At 50.0% G+C, this 18,331-nt stretch overlaps 31 non-coding genes across 31 annotated transcripts; all 31 read right to left on the bottom strand.

The window, feature by feature from the left end:
* Positions 1-497: 497 nt before the first annotated feature.
* Trnan-guu lies at positions 498-571 on the bottom strand. The gene has a single exon. It is a non-coding gene; the product is annotated as a tRNA-Asn (tRNA).
* A 333-nt stretch (positions 572-904) lies between these two features.
* Trnat-cgu lies at positions 905-976 on the bottom strand. Its single transcript has one exon. It is a non-coding gene; the product is annotated as a tRNA-Thr (tRNA).
* Positions 977-1,665: 689 nt separating this feature from the next.
* On the bottom strand, positions 1,666-1,739 carry Trnan-guu. Its single transcript has one exon. It is a non-coding gene; the product is annotated as a tRNA-Asn (tRNA).
* Positions 1,740-2,072: 333 nt separating this feature from the next.
* Trnat-cgu lies at positions 2,073-2,144 on the bottom strand. The gene has a single exon. It is a non-coding gene; the product is annotated as a tRNA-Thr (tRNA).
* Positions 2,145-2,833: 689 nt separating this feature from the next.
* Trnan-guu lies at positions 2,834-2,907 on the bottom strand. Its single transcript has one exon. It is a non-coding gene; the product is annotated as a tRNA-Asn (tRNA).
* Positions 2,908-3,240: 333 nt separating this feature from the next.
* On the bottom strand, positions 3,241-3,312 carry Trnat-cgu. Its single transcript has one exon. It is a non-coding gene; the product is annotated as a tRNA-Thr (tRNA).
* A 689-nt stretch (positions 3,313-4,001) lies between these two features.
* On the bottom strand, positions 4,002-4,075 carry Trnan-guu. The gene has a single exon. It is a non-coding gene; the product is annotated as a tRNA-Asn (tRNA).
* Positions 4,076-4,408: 333 nt separating this feature from the next.
* Trnat-cgu lies at positions 4,409-4,480 on the bottom strand. Its single transcript has one exon. It is a non-coding gene; the product is annotated as a tRNA-Thr (tRNA).
* A 689-nt stretch (positions 4,481-5,169) lies between these two features.
* Positions 5,170-5,243, bottom strand: Trnan-guu. The gene has a single exon. It is a non-coding gene; the product is annotated as a tRNA-Asn (tRNA).
* A 333-nt stretch (positions 5,244-5,576) lies between these two features.
* Trnat-cgu lies at positions 5,577-5,648 on the bottom strand. Its single transcript has one exon. It is a non-coding gene; the product is annotated as a tRNA-Thr (tRNA).
* A 689-nt stretch (positions 5,649-6,337) lies between these two features.
* Trnan-guu lies at positions 6,338-6,411 on the bottom strand. Its single transcript has one exon. It is a non-coding gene; the product is annotated as a tRNA-Asn (tRNA).
* Positions 6,412-6,744: 333 nt separating this feature from the next.
* On the bottom strand, positions 6,745-6,816 carry Trnat-cgu. Its single transcript has one exon. It is a non-coding gene; the product is annotated as a tRNA-Thr (tRNA).
* A 689-nt stretch (positions 6,817-7,505) lies between these two features.
* Positions 7,506-7,579, bottom strand: Trnan-guu. Its single transcript has one exon. It is a non-coding gene; the product is annotated as a tRNA-Asn (tRNA).
* Positions 7,580-7,912: 333 nt separating this feature from the next.
* On the bottom strand, positions 7,913-7,984 carry Trnat-cgu. The gene has a single exon. It is a non-coding gene; the product is annotated as a tRNA-Thr (tRNA).
* Positions 7,985-8,673: 689 nt separating this feature from the next.
* Trnan-guu lies at positions 8,674-8,747 on the bottom strand. Its single transcript has one exon. It is a non-coding gene; the product is annotated as a tRNA-Asn (tRNA).
* A 333-nt stretch (positions 8,748-9,080) lies between these two features.
* On the bottom strand, positions 9,081-9,152 carry Trnat-cgu. The gene has a single exon. It is a non-coding gene; the product is annotated as a tRNA-Thr (tRNA).
* Positions 9,153-9,841: 689 nt separating this feature from the next.
* Trnan-guu lies at positions 9,842-9,915 on the bottom strand. The gene has a single exon. It is a non-coding gene; the product is annotated as a tRNA-Asn (tRNA).
* A 333-nt stretch (positions 9,916-10,248) lies between these two features.
* Trnat-cgu lies at positions 10,249-10,320 on the bottom strand. The gene has a single exon. It is a non-coding gene; the product is annotated as a tRNA-Thr (tRNA).
* Positions 10,321-11,009: 689 nt separating this feature from the next.
* Trnan-guu lies at positions 11,010-11,083 on the bottom strand. The gene has a single exon. It is a non-coding gene; the product is annotated as a tRNA-Asn (tRNA).
* Positions 11,084-11,416: 333 nt separating this feature from the next.
* Trnat-cgu lies at positions 11,417-11,488 on the bottom strand. Its single transcript has one exon. It is a non-coding gene; the product is annotated as a tRNA-Thr (tRNA).
* Positions 11,489-12,177: 689 nt separating this feature from the next.
* Trnan-guu lies at positions 12,178-12,251 on the bottom strand. The gene has a single exon. It is a non-coding gene; the product is annotated as a tRNA-Asn (tRNA).
* A 333-nt stretch (positions 12,252-12,584) lies between these two features.
* Trnat-cgu lies at positions 12,585-12,656 on the bottom strand. Its single transcript has one exon. It is a non-coding gene; the product is annotated as a tRNA-Thr (tRNA).
* Positions 12,657-13,345: 689 nt separating this feature from the next.
* Positions 13,346-13,419, bottom strand: Trnan-guu. Its single transcript has one exon. It is a non-coding gene; the product is annotated as a tRNA-Asn (tRNA).
* Positions 13,420-13,752: 333 nt separating this feature from the next.
* Positions 13,753-13,824, bottom strand: Trnat-cgu. The gene has a single exon. It is a non-coding gene; the product is annotated as a tRNA-Thr (tRNA).
* Positions 13,825-14,513: 689 nt separating this feature from the next.
* Positions 14,514-14,587, bottom strand: Trnan-guu. Its single transcript has one exon. It is a non-coding gene; the product is annotated as a tRNA-Asn (tRNA).
* A 333-nt stretch (positions 14,588-14,920) lies between these two features.
* On the bottom strand, positions 14,921-14,992 carry Trnat-cgu. Its single transcript has one exon. It is a non-coding gene; the product is annotated as a tRNA-Thr (tRNA).
* A 689-nt stretch (positions 14,993-15,681) lies between these two features.
* Positions 15,682-15,755, bottom strand: Trnan-guu. Its single transcript has one exon. It is a non-coding gene; the product is annotated as a tRNA-Asn (tRNA).
* Positions 15,756-16,088: 333 nt separating this feature from the next.
* Positions 16,089-16,160, bottom strand: Trnat-cgu. Its single transcript has one exon. It is a non-coding gene; the product is annotated as a tRNA-Thr (tRNA).
* A 689-nt stretch (positions 16,161-16,849) lies between these two features.
* On the bottom strand, positions 16,850-16,923 carry Trnan-guu. The gene has a single exon. It is a non-coding gene; the product is annotated as a tRNA-Asn (tRNA).
* Positions 16,924-17,256: 333 nt separating this feature from the next.
* Positions 17,257-17,328, bottom strand: Trnat-cgu. The gene has a single exon. It is a non-coding gene; the product is annotated as a tRNA-Thr (tRNA).
* Positions 17,329-18,017: 689 nt separating this feature from the next.
* Positions 18,018-18,091, bottom strand: Trnan-guu. Its single transcript has one exon. It is a non-coding gene; the product is annotated as a tRNA-Asn (tRNA).
* Between the last annotated feature and the right edge of the window lie 240 nt (positions 18,092-18,331).

Raw genomic sequence — 18,331 nt, 5'->3', positions numbered from 1 at the left:
ACAATCTTGACCTAGTGCACAGCTTGTGGGATAGCGTGGCTCGACTGTGAATTGCGCCTTTCGGCTCCTCTCTCTGGCTACAGTGCGCTGTTGTCCACGGTGGCGCTGGCGTTGCCCACGGGGCTTCATGTAAGGCGACTGCACGTCGCTCGGCCAACAGCGGCCTACTGCTGACCGACACTTAAGAGACACCAAATACAAATCGACATCGAGAGACAGGCCCTGTCATATGGCACTCGCGACGTATACCCTGAAATTGAATGTAAATAATACGTCTTTTGTAGTGGGCGTCGCTCTACTGCAGTGTCACACATGACGAATAAATAGGAAAACAGTAGAACGTCTGTGTAGGGCCATGTTTTTACCTACAGTGTCACTTGGCTGAATGTGTATAAGGCTCTGTGGCATCACTCAAACACAGCCAAATTGTCACACTAGCTGTGTATCTCTAACAAAGTTGACGTATGTCCTCACGTAGGTGCCAGTTAAAACGATTTCGCCCCCGGGTGGGCTCGAACCACCAACCTTTCGGTTAACAGCCGAACGCGCTAGCCGATTGCGCCACGGAGGCCTCGACTTTGGTTCACTTTTGCTCTGTATATCAAACTAATTCGTATACCTTCTGCAGGAATCTCGCAGAATGGTAGCATCTGCTTACGCCTCTTCACATGGATAACGTGCATGCACACTGTAGCGAGGCTCATAAACGAATGACATCGCCAAGCATGACATTATACTACAAAATGCAGACAAACCACTGTTCTGCCTATGCATTCAGAAAAACTCTGAGGCCAATGGAATACTTGTCATGGGTTGTAGAACATCCCTCTCATTCAGTGTACTGCCTTGTGTTAGATGCTGCTCGAGATAGCTGCGCTCCCTGCAGGAAGGTAAAAAAAATGAATGCCTTCTGTGAGGTTCGAACTCACGACCCCTGGTTTACGAGACCAGTGCTCTACCACGGAGCTAAGAAGGCGGCAGCTTTGCGTTTGTGAGCTGTCTCCGAATTGTCACTTCATCATACTGAATCTTGCAACCCTTGACCAGATATCGGATTTGGCACACCGCTGCTGCTGGGGGTGTCCACATTGCCGTTTTCCAAATCTCTTGACTGTTTCGCCCTTACGATCGACGACGAGCGTCGGGCCACCAAGGGTTTGCCGTCTGCACAATCTTGACCTAGTGCACAGCTTGTGGGATAGCGTGGCTCGACTGTGAATTGCGCCTTTCGGCTCCTCTCTCTGGCTACAGTGCGCTGTTGTCCACGGTGGCGCTGGCGTTGCCCACGGGGCTTCATGTAAGGCGACTGCACGTCGCTCGGCCAACAGCGGCCTACTGCTGACCGACACTTAAGAGACACCAAATACAAATCGACATCGAGAGACAGGCCCTGTCATATGGCACTCGCGACGTATACCCTGAAATTGAATGTAAATAATACGTCTTTTGTAGTGGGCGTCGCTCTACTGCAGTGTCACACATGACGAATAAATAGGAAAACAGTAGAACGTCTGTGTAGGGCCATGTTTTTACCTACAGTGTCACTTGGCTGAATGTGTATAAGGCTCTGTGGCATCACTCAAACACAGCCAAATTGTCACACTAGCTGTGTATCTCTAACAAAGTTGACGTATGTCCTCACGTAGGTGCCAGTTAAAACGATTTCGCCCCCGGGTGGGCTCGAACCACCAACCTTTCGGTTAACAGCCGAACGCGCTAGCCGATTGCGCCACGGAGGCCTCGACTTTGGTTCACTTTTGCTCTGTATATCAAACTAATTCGTATACCTTCTGCAGGAATCTCGCAGAATGGTAGCATCTGCTTACGCCTCTTCACATGGATAACGTGCATGCACACTGTAGCGAGGCTCATAAACGAATGACATCGCCAAGCATGACATTATACTACAAAATGCAGACAAACCACTGTTCTGCCTATGCATTCAGAAAAACTCTGAGGCCAATGGAATACTTGTCATGGGTTGTAGAACATCCCTCTCATTCAGTGTACTGCCTTGTGTTAGATGCTGCTCGAGATAGCTGCGCTCCCTGCAGGAAGGTAAAAAAAATGAATGCCTTCTGTGAGGTTCGAACTCACGACCCCTGGTTTACGAGACCAGTGCTCTACCACGGAGCTAAGAAGGCGGCAGCTTTGCGTTTGTGAGCTGTCTCCGAATTGTCACTTCATCATACTGAATCTTGCAACCCTTGACCAGATATCGGATTTGGCACACCGCTGCTGCTGGGGGTGTCCACATTGCCGTTTTCCAAATCTCTTGACTGTTTCGCCCTTACGATCGACGACGAGCGTCGGGCCACCAAGGGTTTGCCGTCTGCACAATCTTGACCTAGTGCACAGCTTGTGGGATAGCGTGGCTCGACTGTGAATTGCGCCTTTCGGCTCCTCTCTCTGGCTACAGTGCGCTGTTGTCCACGGTGGCGCTGGCGTTGCCCACGGGGCTTCATGTAAGGCGACTGCACGTCGCTCGGCCAACAGCGGCCTACTGCAGACCGACACTTAAGTGACACCAAATACAAATCGACATCGAGAGACAGGCCCTGTCATATGGCACTCGCGACGTATACCCTGAAATTGAATGTAAATAATACGTCTTTTGTAGTGGGCGTCGCTCTACTGCAGTGTCACACATGACGAATAAATAGGAAAACAGTAGAACGTCTGTGTAGGGCCATGTTTTTACCTACAGTGTCACTTGGCTGAATGTGTATAAGGCTCTGTGGCATCACTCAAACACAGCCAAATTGTCACACTAGCTGTGTATCTCTAACAAAGTTGACGTATGTCCTCACGTAGGTGCCAGTTAAAACGATTTCGCCCCCGGGTGGGCTCGAACCACCAACCTTTCGGTTAACAGCCGAACGCGCTAGCCGATTGCGCCACGGAGGCCTCGACTTTGGTTCACTTTTGCTCTGTATATCAAACTAATTCGTATACCTTCTGCAGGAATCTCGCAGAATGGTAGCATCTGCTTACGCCTCTTCACATGGATAACGTGCATGCACACTGTAGCGAGGCTCATAAACGAATGACATCGCCAAGCATGACATTATACTACAAAATGCAGACAAACCACTGTTCTGCCTATGCATTCAGAAAAACTCTGAGGCCAATGGAATACTTGTCATGGGTTGTAGAACATCCCTCTCATTCAGTGTACTGCCTTGTGTTAGATGCTGCTCGAGATAGCTGCGCTCCCTGCAGGAAGGTAAAAAAAATGAATGCCTTCTGTGAGGTTCGAACTCACGACCCCTGGTTTACGAGACCAGTGCTCTACCACGGAGCTAAGAAGGCGGCAGCTTTGCGTTTGTGAGCTGTCTCCGAATTGTCACTTCATCATACTGAATCTTGCAACCCTTGACCAGATATCGGATTTGGCACACCGCTGCTGCTGGGGGTGTCCACATTGCCGTTTTCCAAATCTCTTGACTGTTTCGCCCTTACGATCGACGACGAGCGTCGGGCCACCAAGGGTTTGCCGTCTGCACAATCTTGACCTAGTGCACAGCTTGTGGGATAGCGTGGCTCGACTGTGAATTGCGCCTTTCGGCTCCTCTCTCTGGCTACAGTGCGCTGTTGTCCACGGTGGCGCTGGCGTTGCCCACGGGGCTTCATGTAAGGCGACTGCACGTCGCTCGGCCAACAGCGGCCTACTGCTGACCGACACTTAAGAGACACCAAATACAAATCGACATCGAGAGACAGGCCCTGTCATATGGCACTCGCGACGTATACCCTGAAATTGAATGTAAATAATACGTCTTTTGTAGTGGGCGTCGCTCTACTGCAGTGTCACACATGACGAATAAATAGGAAAACAGTAGAACGTCTGTGTAGGGCCATGTTTTTACCTACAGTGTCACTTGGCTGAATGTGTATAAGGCTCTGTGGCATCACTCAAACACAGCCAAATTGTCACACTAGCTGTGTATCTCTAACAAAGTTGACGTATGTCCTCACGTAGGTGCCAGTTAAAACGATTTCGCCCCCGGGTGGGCTCGAACCACCAACCTTTCGGTTAACAGCCGAACGCGCTAGCCGATTGCGCCACGGAGGCCTCGACTTTGGTTCACTTTTGCTCTGTATATCAAACTAATTCGTATACCTTCTGCAGGAATCTCGCAGAATGGTAGCATCTGCTTACGCCTCTTCACATGGATAACGTGCATGCACACTGTAGCGAGGCTCATAAACGAATGACATCGCCAAGCATGACATTATACTACAAAATGCAGACAAACCACTGTTCTGCCTATGCATTCAGAAAAACTCTGAGGCCAATGGAATACTTGTCATGGGTTGTAGAACATCCCTCTCATTCAGTGTACTGCCTTGTGTTAGATGCTGCTCGAGATAGCTGCGCTCCCTGCAGGAAGGTAAAAAAAATGAATGCCTTCTGTGAGGTTCGAACTCACGACCCCTGGTTTACGAGACCAGTGCTCTACCACGGAGCTAAGAAGGCGGCAGCTTTGCGTTTGTGAGCTGTCTCCGAATTGTCACTTCATCATACTGAATCTTGCAACCCTTGACCAGATATCGGATTTGGCACACCGCTGCTGCTGGGGGTGTCCACATTGCCGTTTTCCAAATCTCTTGACTGTTTCGCCCTTACGATCGACGACGAGCGTCGGGCCACCAAGGGTTTGCCGTCTGCACAATCTTGACCTAGTGCACAGCTTGTGGGATAGCGTGGCTCGACTGTGAATTGCGCCTTTCGGCTCCTCTCTCTGGCTACAGTGCGCTGTTGTCCACGGTGGCGCTGGCGTTGCCCACGGGGCTTCATGTAAGGCGACTGCACGTCGCTCGGCCAACAGCGGCCTACTGCTGACCGACACTTAAGAGACACCAAATACAAATCGACATCGAGAGACAGGCCCTGTCATATGGCACTCGCGACGTATACCCTGAAATTGAATGTAAATAATACGTCTTTTGTAGTGGGCGTCGCTCTACTGCAGTGTCACACATGACGAATAAATAGGAAAACAGTAGAACGTCTGTGTAGGGCCATGTTTTTACCTACAGTGTCACTTGGCTGAATGTGTATAAGGCTCTGTGGCATCACTCAAACACAGCCAAATTGTCACACTAGCTGTGTATCTCTAACAAAGTTGACGTATGTCCTCACGTAGGTGCCAGTTAAAACGATTTCGCCCCCGGGTGGGCTCGAACCACCAACCTTTCGGTTAACAGCCGAACGCGCTAGCCGATTGCGCCACGGAGGCCTCGACTTTGGTTCACTTTTGCTCTGTATATCAAACTAATTCGTATACCTTCTGCAGGAATCTCGCAGAATGGTAGCATCTGCTTACGCCTCTTCACATGGATAACGTGCATGCACACTGTAGCGAGGCTCATAAACGAATGACATCGCCAAGCATGACATTATACTACAAAATGCAGACAAACCACTGTTCTGCCTATGCATTCAGAAAAACTCTGAGGCCAATGGAATACTTGTCATGGGTTGTAGAACATCCCTCTCATTCAGTGTACTGCCTTGTGTTAGATGCTGCTCGAGATAGCTGCGCTCCCTGCAGGAAGGTAAAAAAAATGAATGCCTTCTGTGAGGTTCGAACTCACGACCCCTGGTTTACGAGACCAGTGCTCTACCACGGAGCTAAGAAGGCGGCAGCTTTGCGTTTGTGAGCTGTCTCCGAATTGTCACTTCATCATACTGAATCTTGCAACCCTTGACCAGATATCGGATTTGGCACACCGCTGCTGCTGGGGGTGTCCACATTGCCGTTTTCCAAATCTCTTGACTGTTTCGCCCTTACGATCGACGACGAGCGTCGGGCCACCAAGGGTTTGCCGTCTGCACAATCTTGACCTAGTGCACAGCTTGTGGGATAGCGTGGCTCGACTGTGAATTGCGCCTTTCGGCTCCTCTCTCTGGCTACAGTGCGCTGTTGTCCACGGTGGCGCTGGCGTTGCCCACGGGGCTTCATGTAAGGCGACTGCACGTCGCTCGGCCAACAGCGGCCTACTGCTGACCGACACTTAAGAGACACCAAATACAAATCGACATCGAGAGACAGGCCCTGTCATATGGCACTCGCGACGTATACCCTGAAATTGAATGTAAATAATACGTCTTTTGTAGTGGGCGTCGCTCTACTGCAGTGTCACACATGACGAATAAATAGGAAAACAGTAGAACGTCTGTGTAGGGCCATGTTTTTACCTACAGTGTCACTTGGCTGAATGTGTATAAGGCTCTGTGGCATCACTCAAACACAGCCAAATTGTCACACTAGCTGTGTATCTCTAACAAAGTTGACGTATGTCCTCACGTAGGTGCCAGTTAAAACGATTTCGCCCCCGGGTGGGCTCGAACCACCAACCTTTTGGTTAACAGCCGAACGCGCTAGCCGATTGCGCCACGGAGGCCTCGACTTTGGTTCACTTTTGCTCTGTATATCAAACTAATTCGTATACCTTCTGCAGGAATCTCGCAGAATGGTAGCATCTGCTTACGCCTCTTCACATGGATAACGTGCATGCACACTGTAGCGAGGCTCATAAACGAATGACATCGCCAAGCATGACATTATACTACAAAATGCAGACAAACCACTGTTCTGCCTATGCATTCAGAAAAACTCTGAGGCCAATGGAATACTTGTCATGGGTTGTAGAACATCCCTCTCATTCAGTGTACTGCCTTGTGTTAGATGCTGCTCGAGATAGCTGCGCTCCCTGCAGGAAGGTAAAAAAAATGAATGCCTTCTGTGAGGTTCGAACTCACGACCCCTGGTTTACGAGACCAGTGCTCTACCACGGAGCTAAGAAGGCGGCAGCTTCGCGTTTGTGAGCTATCTCCGAATTGTCACTTCATCATACTGAATCTTGCAACCCTTGACCAGATATCGGATTTGGCACACCGCTGCTGCTGGGGGTGTCCACATTGCCGTTTTCCAAATCTCTTGACTGTTTCGCCCTTACGATCGACGACGAGCGTCGGGCCACCAAGGGTTTGCCGTCTGCACAATCTTGACCTAGTGCACAGCTTGTGGGATAGCGTGGCTCGACTGTGAATTGCGCCTTTCGGCTCCTCTCTCTGGCTACAGTGCGCTGTTGTCCACGGTGGCGCTGGCGTTGCCCACGGGGCTTCATGTAAGACGACTGCACGTCGCTCGGCCAACAGCGGCCTACTGCTGACCGACACTTAAGAGACACCAAATACAAATCGACATCGAGAGACAGGCCCTGTCATATGGCACTCGCGACGTATACCCTGAAATTGAATGTAAATAATACGTCTTTTGTAGTGGGCGTCGCTCTACTGCAGTGTCACACATGACGAATAAATAGGAAAACAGTAGAACGTCTGTGTAGGGCCATGTTTTTACCTACAGTGTCACTTGGCTGAATGTGTATAAGGCTCTGTGGCATCACTCAAACACAGCCAAATTGTCACACTAGCTGTGTATCTCTAACAAAGTTGACGTATGTCCTCACGTAGGTGCCAGTTAAAACGATTTCGCCCCCGGGTGGGCTCGAACCACCAACCTTTCGGTTAACAGCCGAACGCGCTAGCCGATTGCGCCACGGAGGCCTCGACTTTGGTTCACTTTTGCTCTGTATATCAAACTAATTCGTATACCTTCTGCAGGAATCTCGCAGAATGGTAGCATCTGCTTACGCCTCTTCACATGGATAACGTGCATGCACACTGTAGCGAGGCTCATAAACGAATGACATCGCCAAGCATGACATTATACTACAAAATGCAGACAAACCACTGTTCTGCCTATGCATTCAGAAAAACTCTGAGGCCAATGGAATACTTGTCATGGGTTGTAGAACATCCCTCTCATTCAGTGTACTGCCTTGTGTTAGATGCTGCTCGAGATAGCTGCGCTCCCTGCAGGAAGGTAAAAAAAATGAATGCCTTCTGTGAGGTTCGAACTCACGACCCCTGGTTTACGAGACCAGTGCTCTACCACGGAGCTAAGAAGGCGGCAGCTTTGCGTTTGTGAGCTGTCTCCGAATTGTCACTTCATCATACTGAATCTTGCAACCCTTGACCAGATATCGGATTTGGCACACCGCTGCTGCTGGGGGTGTCCACATTGCCGTTTTCCAAATCTCTTGACTGTTTCGCCCTTACGATCGACGACGAGCGTCGGGCCACCAAGGGTTTGCCGTCTGCACAATCTTGACCTAGTGCACAGCTTGTGGGATAGCGTGGCTCGACTGTGAATTGCGCCTTTCGGCTCCTCTCTCTGGCTACAGTGCGCTGTTGTCCACGGTGGCGCTGGCGTTGCCCACGGGGCTTCATGTAAGGCGACTGCACGTCGCTCGGCCAACAGCGGCCTACTGCTGACCGACACTTAAGAGACACCAAATACAAATCGACATCGAGAGACAGGCCCTGTCATATGGCACTCGCGACGTATACCCTGAAATTGAATGTAAATAATACGTCTTTTGTAGTGGGCGTCGCTCTACTGCAGTGTCACACATGACGAATAAATAGGAAAACAGTAGAACGTCTGTGTAGGGCCATGTTTTTACCTACAGTGTCACTTGGCTGAATGTGTATAAGGCTCTGTGGCATCACTCAAACACAGCCAAATTGTCACACTAGCTGTGTATCTCTAACAAAGTTGACGTATGTCCTCACGTAGGTGCCAGTTAAAACGATTTCGCCCCCGGGTGGGCTCGAACCACCAACCTTTCGGTTAACAGCCGAACGCGCTAGCCGATTGCGCCACGGAGGCCTCGACTTTGGTTCACTTTTGCTCTGTATATCAAACTAATTCGTATACCTTCTGCAGGAATCTCGCAGAATGGTAGCATCTGCTTACGCCTCTTCACATGGATAACGTGCATGCACACTGTAGCGAGGCTCATAAACGAATGACATCGCCAAGCATGACATTATACTACAAAATGCAGACAAACCACTGTTCTGCCTATGCATTCAGAAAAACTCTGAGGCCAATGGAATACTTGTCATGGGTTGTAGAACATCCCTCTCATTCAGTGTACTGCCTTGTGTTAGATGCTGCTCGAGATAGCTGCGCTCCCTGCAGGAAGGTAAAAAAAATGAATGCCTTCTGTGAGGTTCGAACTCACGACCCCTGGTTTACGAGACCAGTGCTCTACCACGGAGCTAAGAAGGCGGCAGCTTTGCGTTTGTGAGCTGTCTCCGAATTGTCACTTCATCATACTGAATCTTGCAACCCTTGACCAGATATCGGATTTGGCACACCGCTGCTGCTGGGGGTGTCCACATTGCCGTTTTCCAAATCTCTTGACTGTTTCGCCCTTACGATCGACGACGAGCGTCGGGCCACCAAGGGTTTGCCGTCTGCACAATCTTGACCTAGTGCACAGCTTGTGGGATAGCGTGGCTCGACTGTGAATTGCGCCTTTCGGCTCCTCTCTCTGGCTACAGTGCGCTGTTGTCCACGGTGGCGCTGGCGTTGCCCACGGGGCTTCATGTAAGGCGACTGCACGTCGCTCGGCCAACAGCGGCCTACTGCTGACCGACACTTAAGAGACACCAAATACAAATCGACATCGAGAGACAGGCCCTGTCATATGGCACTCGCGACGTATACCCTGAAATTGAATGTAAATAATACGTCTTTTGTAGTGGGCGTCGCTCTACTGCAGTGTCACACATGACGAATAAATAGGAAAACAGTAGAACGTCTGTGTAGGGCCATGTTTTTACCTACAGTGTCACTTGGCTGAATGTGTATAAGGCTCTGTGGCATCACTCAAACACAGCCAAATTGTCACACTAGCTGTGTATCTCTAACAAAGTTGACGTATGTCCTCACGTAGGTGCCAGTTAAAACGATTTCGCCCCCGGGTGGGCTCGAACCACCAACCTTTCGGTTAACAGCCGAACGCGCTAGCCGATTGCGCCACGGAGGCCTCGACTTTGGTTCACTTTTGCTCTGTATATCAAACTAATTCGTATACCTTCTGCAGGAATCTCGCAGAATGGTAGCATCTGCTTACGCCTCTTCACATGGATAACGTGCATGCACACTGTAGCGAGGCTCATAAACGAATGACATCGCCAAGCATGACATTATACTACAAAATGCAGACAAACCACTGTTCTGCCTATGCATTCAGAAAAACTCTGAGGCCAATGGAATACTTGTCATGGGTTGTAGAACATCCCTCTCATTCAGTGTACTGCCTTGTGTTAGATGCTGCTCGAGATAGCTGCGCTCCCTGCAGGAAGGTAAAAAAAATGAATGCCTTCTGTGAGGTTCGAACTCACGACCCCTGGTTTACGAGACCAGTGCTCTACCACGGAGCTAAGAAGGCGGCAGCTTTGCGTTTGTGAGCTGTCTCCGAATTGTCACTTCATCATACTGAATCTTGCAACCCTTGACCAGATATCGGATTTGGCACACCGCTGCTGCTGGGGGTGTCCACATTGCCGTTTTCCAAATCTCTTGACTGTTTCGCCCTTACGATCGACGACGAGCGTCGGGCCACCAAGGGTTTGCCGTCTGCACAATCTTGACCTAGTGCACAGCTTGTGGGATAGCGTGGCTCGACTGTGAATTGCGCCTTTCGGCTCCTCTCTCTGGCTACAGTGCGCTGTTGTCCACGGTGGCGCTGGCGTTGCCCACGGGGCTTCATGTAAGGCGACTGCACGTCGCTCGGCCAACAGCGGCCTACTGCTGACCGACACTTAAGAGACACCAAATACAAATCGACATCGAGAGACAGGCCCTGTCATATGGCACTCGCGACGTATACCCTGAAATTGAATGTAAATAATACGTCTTTTGTAGTGGGCGTCGCTCTACTGCAGTGTCACACATGACGAATAAATAGGAAAACAGTAGAACGTCTGTGTAGGGCCATGTTTTTACCTACAGTGTCACTTGGCTGAATGTGTATAAGGCTCTGTGGCATCACTCAAACACAGCCAAATTGTCACACTAGCTGTGTATCTCTAACAAAGTTGACGTATGTCCTCACGTAGGTGCCAGTTAAAACGATTTCGCCCCCGGGTGGGCTCGAACCACCAACCTTTTGGTTAACAGCCGAACGCGCTAGCCGATTGCGCCACGGAGGCCTCGACTTTGGTTCACTTTTGCTCTGTATATCAAACTAATTCGTATACCTTCTGCAGGAATCTCGCAGAATGGTAGCATCTGCTTACGCCTCTTCACATGGATAACGTGCATGCACACTGTAGCGAGGCTCATAAACGAATGACATCGCCAAGCATGACATTATACTACAAAATGCAGACAAACCACTGTTCTGCCTATGCATTCAGAAAAACTCTGAGGCCAATGGAATACTTGTCATGGGTTGTAGAACATCCCTCTCATTCAGTGTACTGCCTTGTGTTAGATGCTGCTCGAGATAGCTGCGCTCCCTGCAGGAAGGTAAAAAAAATGAATGCCTTCTGTGAGGTTCGAACTCACGACCCCTGGTTTACGAGACCAGTGCTCTACCACGGAGCTAAGAAGGCGGCAGCTTCGCGTTTGTGAGCTATCTCCGAATTGTCACTTCATCATACTGAATCTTGCAACCCTTGACCAGATATCGGATTTGGCACACCGCTGCTGCTGGGGGTGTCCACATTGCCGTTTTCCAAATCTCTTGACTGTTTCGCCCTTACGATCGACGACGAGCGTCGGGCCACCAAGGGTTTGCCGTCTGCACAATCTTGACCTAGTGCACAGCTTGTGGGATAGCGTGGCTCGACTGTGAATTGCGCCTTTCGGCTCCTCTCTCTGGCTACAGTGCGCTGTTGTCCACGGTGGCGCTGGCGTTGCCCACGGGGCTTCATGTAAGACGACTGCACGTCGCTCGGCCAACAGCGGCCTACTGCTGACCGACACTTAAGAGACACCAAATACAAATCGACATCGAGAGACAGGCCCTGTCATATGGCACTCGCGACGTATACCCTGAAATTGAATGTAAATAATACGTCTTTTGTAGTGGGCGTCGCTCTACTGCAGTGTCACACATGACGAATAAATAGGAAAACAGTAGAACGTCTGTGTAGGGCCATGTTTTTACCTACAGTGTCACTTGGCTGAATGTGTATAAGGCTCTGTGGCATCACTCAAACACAGCCAAATTGTCACACTAGCTGTGTATCTCTAACAAAGTTGACGTATGTCCTCACGTAGGTGCCAGTTAAAACGATTTCGCCCCCGGGTGGGCTCGAACCACCAACCTTTCGGTTAACAGCCGAACGCGCTAGCCGATTGCGCCACGGAGGCCTCGACTTTGGTTCACTTTTGCTCTGTATATCAAACTAATTCGTATACCTTCTGCAGGAATCTCGCAGAATGGTAGCATCTGCTTACGCCTCTTCACATGGATAACGTGCATGCACACTGTAGCGAGGCTCATAAACGAATGACATCGCCAAGCATGACATTATACTACAAAATGCAGACAAACCACTGTTCTGCCTATGCATTCAGAAAAACTCTGAGGCCAATGGAATACTTGTCATGGGTTGTAGAACATCCCTCTCATTCAGTGTACTGCCTTGTGTTAGATGCTGCTCGAGATAGCTGCGCTCCCTGCAGGAAGGTAAAAAAAATGAATGCCTTCTGTGAGGTTCGAACTCACGACCCCTGGTTTACGAGACCAGTGCTCTACCACGGAGCTAAGAAGGCGGCAGCTTTGCGTTTGTGAGCTGTCTCCGAATTGTCACTTCATCATACTGAATCTTGCAACCCTTGACCAGATATCGGATTTGGCACACCGCTGCTGCTGGGGGTGTCCACATTGCCGTTTTCCAAATCTCTTGACTGTTTCGCCCTTACGATCGACGACGAGCGTCGGGCCACCAAGGGTTTGCCGTCTGCACAATCTTGACCTAGTGCACAGCTTGTGGGATAGCGTGGCTCGACTGTGAATTGCGCCTTTCGGCTCCTCTCTCTGGCTACAGTGCGCTGTTGTCCACGGTGGCGCTGGCGTTGCCCACGGGGCTTCATGTAAGGCGACTGCACGTCGCTCGGCCAACAGCGGCCTACTGCTGACCGACACTTAAGAGACACCAAATACAAATCGACATCGAGAGACAGGCCCTGTCATATGGCACTCGCGACGTATACCCTGAAATTGAATGTAAATAATACGTCTTTTGTAGTGGGCGTCGCTCTACTGCAGTGTCACACATGACGAATAAATAGGAAAACAGTAGAACGTCTGTGTAGGGCCATGTTTTTACCTACAGTGTCACTTGGCTGAATGTGTATAAGGCTCTGTGGCATCACTCAAACACAGCCAAATTGTCACACTAGCTGTGTATCTCTAACAAAGTTGACGTATGTCCTCACGTAGGTGCCAGTTAAAACGATTTCGCCCCAGGGTGGGCTCGAACCACCAACCTTTCGGTTAACAGCCGAACGCGCTAGCCGATTGCGCCACGGAGGCCTCGACTTTGGTTCACTTTTGCTCTGTATATCAAACTAATTCGTATACCTTCTGCAGGAATCTCGCAGAATGGTAGCATCTGCTTACGCCTCTTCACATGGATAACGTACATGCACACTGTAGCGAGGCTCATAAACGAATGACATCGCCAAGCATGACATTATACTACAAAATGCAGACAAACCACTGTTCTGCCTATGCATTCAGAAAAACTCTGAGGCCAATGGAATACTTGTCATGGGTTGTAGAACATCCCTCTCATTCAGTGTACTGCCTTGTGTTAGATGCTGCTCGAGATAGCTGCGCTCCCTGCAGGAAGGTAAAAAAAATGAATGCCTTCTGTGAGGTTCGAACTCACGACCCCTGGTTTACGAGACCAGTGCTCTACCACGGAGCTAAGAAGGCGGCAGCTTTGCGTTTGTGAGCTGTCTCCGAATTGTCACTTCATCATACTGAATCTTGCAACCCTTGACCAGATATCGGATTTGGCACACCGCTGCTGCTGGGGGTGTCCACATTGCCGTTTTCCAAATCTCTTGACTGTTTCGCCCTTACGATCGACGACGAGCGTCGGGCCACCAAGGGTTTGCCGTCTGCACAATCTTGACCTAGTGCACAGCTTGTGGGATAGCGTGGCTCGACTGTGAATTGCGCCTTTCGGCTCCTCTCTCTGGCTACAGTGCGCTGTTGTCCACGGTGGCGCTGGCGTTGCCCACGGGGCTTCATGTAAGGCGACTGCACGTCGCTCGGCCAACAGCGGCCTACTGCTGACCGACACTTAAGAGACACCAAATACAAATCGACATCGAGAGACAGGCCCTGTCATATGGCACTCGCGACGTATACCCTGAAATTGAATGTAAATAATACGTCTTTTGTAGTGGGCGTCGCTCTACTGCAGTGTCACACATGACGAATAAATAGGAAAACAGTAGAACGTCTGTGTAGGGCCATGTTTTTACCTACAGTGTCACTTGGCTGAATGTGTATAAGGCTCTGTGGCATCACTCAAACACAGCCAAATTGTCACACTAGCTGTGTATCTCTAACAAAGTTGACGTATGTCCTCACGTAGGTGCCAGTTAAAACGATTTCGCCCCCGGGTGGGCTCGAACCACCAACCTTTCGGTTAACAGCCGAACGCGCTAGCCGATTGCGCCACGGAGGCCTCGACTTTGGTTCACTTTTGCTCTGTATATCAAACTAATTCGTATACCTTCTGCAGGAATCTCGCAGAATGGTAGCATCTGCTTACGCCTCTTCACATGGATAACGTGCATGCACACTGTAGCGAGGCTCATAAACGAATGACATCGCCAAGCATGACATTATACTACAAAATGCAGACAAACCACTGTTCTGCCTATGCATTCAGAAAAACTCTGAGGCCAATGGAATACTTGTCATGGGTTGTAGAACATACCTCTCATTCAGTGTACTGCCTTGTGTTAGATGCTGCTCGAGATAGCTGCGCTCCCTGCAGGAAGGTAAAAAAAATGAATGCCTTCTGTGAGGTTCGAACTCACGACCCCTGGTTTACGAGACCAGTGCTCTACCACGGAGCTAAGAAGGCGGCAGCTTTGCGTTTGTGAGCTGTCTCCGAATTGTCACTTCATCATACTGAATCTTGCAACCCTTGACCAGATATCGGATTTGGCACACCGCTGCTGCTGGGGGTGTCCACATTGCCGTTTTCCAAATCTCTTGACTGTTTCGCCCTTACGATCGACGACGAGCGTCGGGCCACCAAGGGTTTGCCGTCTGCACAATCTTGACCTAGTGCACAGCTTGTGGGATAGCGTGGCTCGACTGTGAATTGCGCCTTTCGGCTCCTCTCTCTGGCTACAGTGCGCTGTTGTCCACGGTGGCGCTGGCGTTGCCCACGGGGCTTCATGTAAGGCGACTGCACGTCGCTCGGCCAACAGCGGCCTACTGCTGACCGACACTTAAGAGACACCAAATACAAATCGACATCGAGAGACAGGCCCTGTCATATGGCACTCGCGACGTATACCCTGAAATTGAATGTAAATAATACGTCTTTTGTAGTGGGCGTCGCTCTACTGCAGTGTCACACATGACGAATAAATAGGAAAACAGTAGAACGTCTGTGTAGGGCCATGTTTTTACCTACAGTGTCACTTGGCTGAATGTGTATAAGGCTCTGTGGCATCACTCAAACACAGCCAAATTGTCACACTAGCTGTGTATCTCTAACAAAGTTGACGTATGTCCTCACGTAGGTGCCAGTTAAAACGATTTCGCCCCCGGGTGGGCTCGAACCACCAACCTTTCGGTTAACAGCCGAACGCGCTAGCCGATTGCGCCACGGAGGCCTCGACTTTGGTTCACTTTTGCTCTGTATATCAAACTAATTCGTATACCTTCTGCAGGAATCTCGCAGAATGGTAGCATCTGCTTACGCCTCTTCACATGGATAACGTGCATGCACACTGTAGCGAGGCTCATAAACGAATGACATCGCCAAGCATGACATTATACTACAAAATGCAGACAAACCACTGTTCTGCCTATGCATTCAGAAAAACTCTGAGGCCAATGGAATACTTGTCATGGGTTGTAGAACATCCCTCTCATTCAGTGTACTGCCTTGTGTTAGATGCTGCTCGAGATAGCTGCGCTCCCTGCAGGAAGGTAAAAAAAATGAATGCCTTCTGTGAGGTTCGAACTCACGACCCCTGGTTTACGAGACCAGTGCTCTACCACGGAGCTAAGAAGGCGGCAGCTTTGCGTTTGTGAGCTGTCTCCGAATTGTCACTTCATCATACTGAATCTTGCAACCCTTGACCAGATATCGGATTTGGCACACCGCTGCTGCTGGGGGTGTCCACATTGCCGTTTTCCAAATCTCTTGACTGTTTCGCCCTTACGATCGACGACGAGCGTCGGGCCACCAAGGGTTTGCCGTCTGCACAATCTTGACCTAGTGCACAGCTTGTGGGATAGCGTGGCTCGACTGTGAATTGCGCCTTTCGGCTCCTCTCTCTGGCTACAGTGCGCTGTTGTCCACGGTGGCGCTGGCGTTGCCCACGGGGCTTCATGTAAGGCGACTGCACGTCGCTCGGCCAACAGCGGCCTACTGCTGACCGACACTTAAGAGACACCAAATACAAATCGACATCGAGAGACAGGCCCTGTCATATGGCACTCGCGACGTATACCCTGAAATTGAATGTAAATAATACGTCTTTTGTAGTGGGCGTCGCTCTACTGCAGTGTCACACATGACGAATAAATAGGAAAACAGTAGAACGTCTGTGTAGGGCCATGTTTTTACCTACAGTGTCACTTGGCTGAATGTGTATAAGGCTCTGTGGCATCACTCAAACACAGCCAAATTGTCACACTAGCTGTGTATCTCTAACAAAGTTGACGTATGTCCTCACGTAGGTGCCAGTTAAAACGATTTCGCCCCCGGGTGGGCTCGAACCACCAACCTTTCGGTTAACAGCCGAACGCGCTAGCCGATTGCGCCACGGAGGCCTCGACTTTGGTTCACTTTTGCTCTGTATATCAAACTAATTCGTATACCTTCTGCAGGAATCTCGCAGAATGGTAGCATCTGCTTACGCCTCTTCACATGGATAACGTGCATGCACACTGTAGCGAGGCTCATAAACGAATGACATCGCCAAGCATGACATTATACTACAAAATGCAGACAAACCACTGTTCTGCCTATGCATTCAGAAAAACTCTGAGGCCAATGGAATACTTGTCATGGGTTGTAGAACATACCTCTCATTCAGTGTACTGCCTTGTGTTAGATGCTGCTCGAGATAGCTGCGCTCCCTGCAGGAAGGTAAAAAAAATGAATGCCTTCTGTGAGGTTCGAACTCACGACCCCTGGTTTACGAGACCAGTGCTCTACCACGGAGCTAAGAAGGCGGCAGCTTTGCGTTTGTGAGCTGTCTCCGAATTGTCACTTCATCATACTGAATCTTGCAACCCTTGACCAGATATCGGATTTGGCACACCGCTGCTGCTGGGGGTGTCCACATTGCCGTTTTCCAAATCTCTTGACTGTTTCGCCCTTACGATCGACGACGAGCGTCGGGCCACCAAGGGTTTGCCGTCTGCACAATCTTGACCTAGTGCACAGCTTGTGGGATAGCGTGGCTCGACTGTGAATTGCGCCTTTCGGCTCCTCTCTCTGGCTACAGTGCGCTGTTGTCCACGGTGGCGCTGGCGTTGCCCACGGGGCTTCATGTAAGGCGACTGCACGTCGCTCGGCCAACAGCGGCCTACTGCTGACCGACACTTAAGAGACACCAAATACAAATCGACATCGAGAGACAGGCCCTGTCATATGGCACTCGCGACGTATACCCTGAAATTGAATGTAAATAATACGTCTTTTGTAGTGGGCGTCGCTCTACTGCAGTGTCACACATGACGAATAAATAGGAAAACAGTAGAACGTCTGTGTAGGGCCATGTTTTTACCTACAGTGTCACTTGGCTGAATGTGTATAAGGCTCTGTGGCATCACTCAAACACAGCCAAATTGTCACACTAGCTGTGTATCTCTAACAAAGTTGACGTATGTCCTCACGTAGGTGCCAGTTAAAACGATTTCGCCCCCGGGTGGGCTCGAACCACCAACCTTTCGGTTAACAGCCGAACGCGCTAGCCGATTGCGCCACGGAGGCCTCGACTTTGGTTCACTTTTGCTCTGTATATCAAACTAATTCGTATACCTTCTGCAGGAATCTCGCAGAATGGTAGCATCTGCTTACGCCTCTTCACATGGATAACGTGCATGCACACTGTAGCGAGGCTCATAAACGAATGACATCGCCAAGCATGACATTATACTACAAAATGCAGACAAACCACTGTTCTGCCTATGCATTCAGAAAAACTCTGAGGCCAATGGAATACTTGTCATG

The sequence above is a fragment of the Schistocerca piceifrons genome, chromosome 5 (genome assembly GCF_021461385.2).
Source record: "Schistocerca piceifrons isolate TAMUIC-IGC-003096 chromosome 5, iqSchPice1.1, whole genome shotgun sequence".
NCBI lineage: Eukaryota > Metazoa > Arthropoda > Insecta > Orthoptera > Acrididae > Schistocerca > Schistocerca piceifrons.
This window is presented reverse-complemented; position numbering and strand designations above follow the sequence as displayed.